Here is a 3,724-nt window from a genome sequence, read left to right as displayed (position 1 = left end):
CTGACCAAATCGGAATCCACGCTTCAAGATTGTTTGATCACGCAGACTGGGATATGTTCCGGGTAGCTTGCGAAAATAATTTAGACGAATACACTGAAACGGTGATTGAGTTTAGGAAGTGAAATAGGAGATGTTGTGCCCACTGTGACTATTAAAACCTACCCTAACCAGTATCCATGGATAGATGGCAGCATTCGCGCAAAACTGAAAGCGCGAACCACCGCATTTAACCACAGCAAGGTGACTGGGAATATGGCAGAATACAAACAGTGTAGCTACTCATAGTTCAGTTACCTTTGCTTTCTTGGGTACAGGAACAATGGTGGCCATCTTGAAGCATGTGGGGACAGCAGACTGGGATAGGGAGAGATTGAATATGTTCGTAAACACACCAGCCAGCTGGTCTGTGCATGCTCTGAGGACGTGGCTATGGATGCCGTCTGGGCCAGCAGCCTTGCGAGGGTTAACACGCTTGAATGTCTTAGTCACGTTGGCCATGGAGAAGGAGAGCCCACAGTCCTTGGTAGCGGGCCACGTCGGTGGCACTGTGTTATCCTCAAAGCGGGCGAAGAAGGTGTTTTAGCTTGTCCGGAAGCAAGAAATCCTCGCCCTGAGCTCGTCTACTTTATTGTCCAGAGACTGAACATTAGCGAGTAATATACTCGGAAGCGGTGGATGGTGTGCACGCCTCCTGATTCAGACTAGAAGACCACTCCGAATACCTCTCCTCCTCCACCGTCTGTGTTTTGTAGCAGCCTCTGGAATCAGCTTAATTGCTCTGGGGTGTATGAACAAAGGATCTGATTCGGGAAAGTCGTAATGCTGGTGAGTTTTTTTATTTTACTTTTTATTCTTATTATTTTATTTTTTATTTTTTATTTAGGGGGTAGATCAGCTTTAATATTGCAGATAGATTGTAACTTCCATCAATGTAATTGTCTGCATCACTTCCAATCCCCCATATGTTTTTTTCTTTTTCTCGCATATATATATATATATATATTTTTAATAATACCCTTTTTATAATTTTAATGGTAGGTTTATTTGAACAGTGAGAGACAGAATAACAACAAAAAAATCCAGAAAAACGCATGTCAAAAATGTTATAAATTGATTTGCATTTTAATGAGGGAAATAAGTATTTGACCCCTCTGCAAAACATGACTTAGTACTTGGTGGCAAAACCCTTGTTTTTTATATTTCTTTTTTTTATTTTTTTAATCAATTTTTTATTTTATTTTATATTTTTATTTTTCGGGGGGATGGATCAGCTTAATATTGCAGATAGATTGTATCTTCTATCAATGTAATTGTCTGCATCACTTCCAATCCCCCATGTTTTTTTTATTTTTTATATATATATTCCCCTTTATTACTTTTCAACCCCACCATCCTTTCCCTACTTGGAGTAAATTAGTGAACAACAACGCCCAGGCCTCTACTTCCGGTCTATACTTACTATCTACACCTTATGGACAGAGTTAATTTTACAATAATTCTATATCTATATCTATATCTATATATATATATATATATATATATATTTATTAATTTTTTTTGCTCCTGAACTTCTTCTACTCTCAACCTCTCCGATCGTTTTCATGATGTCCATCCGGTTTGCTTCTATATGCCATATCTTTCTAACTGTGCTCTTTCCCTAAAGCTCCCAACATACAGCCTATATACTTATTATGGACACAGTATGCTTACATTATTAGCTATCTTTGTTATTATTTGTTGTTATTTGTTATTAGTCCCATCCTTCAACTCTATTCAATACCTCCCATCTATCTCTTAACACCATCCATATAGGATTTCTATTTGCCATATATATTTCAACCATACTGTGATGTTTTACAAAAGTTCTGAACCTTTCTATTCTCATTGCTTCTACAGATTGTGAATTAAAAATAAACATTTTTGCTAAAAGTATTATTATATTATTGATTGATTGACTATGACTTTTCAGATCACCCAGTAATGCTATCTGCAAGGTTAGTTCCAGGTAAATATTGCAATCCTTTAGCCATTCCTGGACCTGTGTCCAAAAACAAGCTACAAATGGACAGAACCAAAACAAATGATCTAATGATTCTATCTCTTCACAGCAAAATCTGCAGAGCTGGGAAGATTGTATCCCCCATATAAATAACATTCTATTGGTAGCAAGAATTTGATATAATAATTTAAATTGAAAGATTCTAATTTTTGAATCCGGTGTCGTTTTTGCGTGTCAGTTCATAAACACTATGCCATGGGATCGGTACGTCAAAGATCTCTTCCCAACTATTTTGCAATCTATATGGGACTGCTGTCAATCCTTTGGTCCTTAAGTGAAACTGATATACTTTTTTATTTATCACAGTTTTCCTTAACCAATTATGTTCTTTAATGCAAGGCCGACAGACAAGTTCCTTACTTTCTCCCCCTTCAACTTTCCTCTTCCACTTTTGCGGTAAGGCTGCAATTATTTGGTTGTAATTTTGGGTAGAGCAGACATTTCCATATGTTTTTGTTAGCTGCATGTGCGACATAACTCCACCAGTCCTACCGATGATATCATTTACGAAGATTATACCTTTTTTAAACATTCTGTCAAAAAATAAAGGTTTTTTGTCAATTAGTATATTTGAATTTAACCACAATATTTGTTGCATTATTTGTTCTGTCGTTTCTGGAGGATTAAATTGAAATTGCAACCAACTTTCTATGGCTTGTTTTAGAAATAGTGACATTTGGGAGATTATTTCCTTTTCAAATAACTGAAAGTGAGAGGTTGTAATCTGAATAAAGGGAAAAAGGCCTTTCTTGAACAGTGGGTGAGACAATCTTACTAATTTGCTTGAGAACCAGTTCGGATTTAAGTATAACTTTTGGATGACTGAAGATTTTAGTGATAGGTCTAATGCTTTAATATTTAATAATTTCTGTCCTCCGAATTCATATTCATTATATAAATATGCTCTTTTAATTTTGTCTGGCTTGCCGTTCCAAATAAAATTGAATATTTTTTTCTCATATAATTTAAAAAACTGTTTGCTAGGCGTAGGCAAAACCCTTGTTGGCAATCACAGAGGTCAGACGTTTCTTGTAGTTGGCCACCAGGTTTGCACACATCTCAGGAGGGATTTTGTTCCACTCCTCTTTGCAGATCTTCTCCAAGTCATTAAGGTTTTGAGGCTGACGTTTGGCAACTCGAACCTTCAGCTCCCTCCACAGATTTTCTATGGGATTAAGGTCTGGAGACTGGCTAGGCCACTCCAGGACCTTAATGTGCTTCTTCTTGAGCCACTCCTTTGTTGCCTTGGCCGTGTGTTCTGGGTCATTGTCATGCTGGAATACCCATCCACGACCCATTTTCAATGCCCTGGCTGAGGGAAGGAGGTTCTCACCCAAGATTTGACGGTACATGGCCCCATCCATCGTCCCTTTGATGCGGTGAAGTTGTCCTGTCCCCTTAGCAGAAAGACACTCCCAAAGCATAATGTTTCCACCTCCATGTTTGACGGTGGGGATGGTGTTCTTGGGGTCATAGGCAGCATTCCTCCTCCTCCAAACATGGCGAGTTGAGTTGATGCCAAAGAGCTCGATTTTGGTCTCATCTGACCACAACACTTTCACCCAGTTCTCCTGATTCTCTGATTCTGATGTTCATTGGCAAACTTCAGACGGCCCTGTATATGTGCTTTCGTGAGCAGGGGGACCTTGCGGGCGCTGCAGGATT

Source organism: Coregonus clupeaformis, unplaced genomic scaffold (assembly GCF_020615455.1).
Source record: "Coregonus clupeaformis isolate EN_2021a unplaced genomic scaffold, ASM2061545v1 scaf2058, whole genome shotgun sequence".
Taxonomy (NCBI): domain Eukaryota; kingdom Metazoa; phylum Chordata; class Actinopteri; order Salmoniformes; family Salmonidae; genus Coregonus; species Coregonus clupeaformis.
This window is presented reverse-complemented; position numbering follows the sequence as displayed.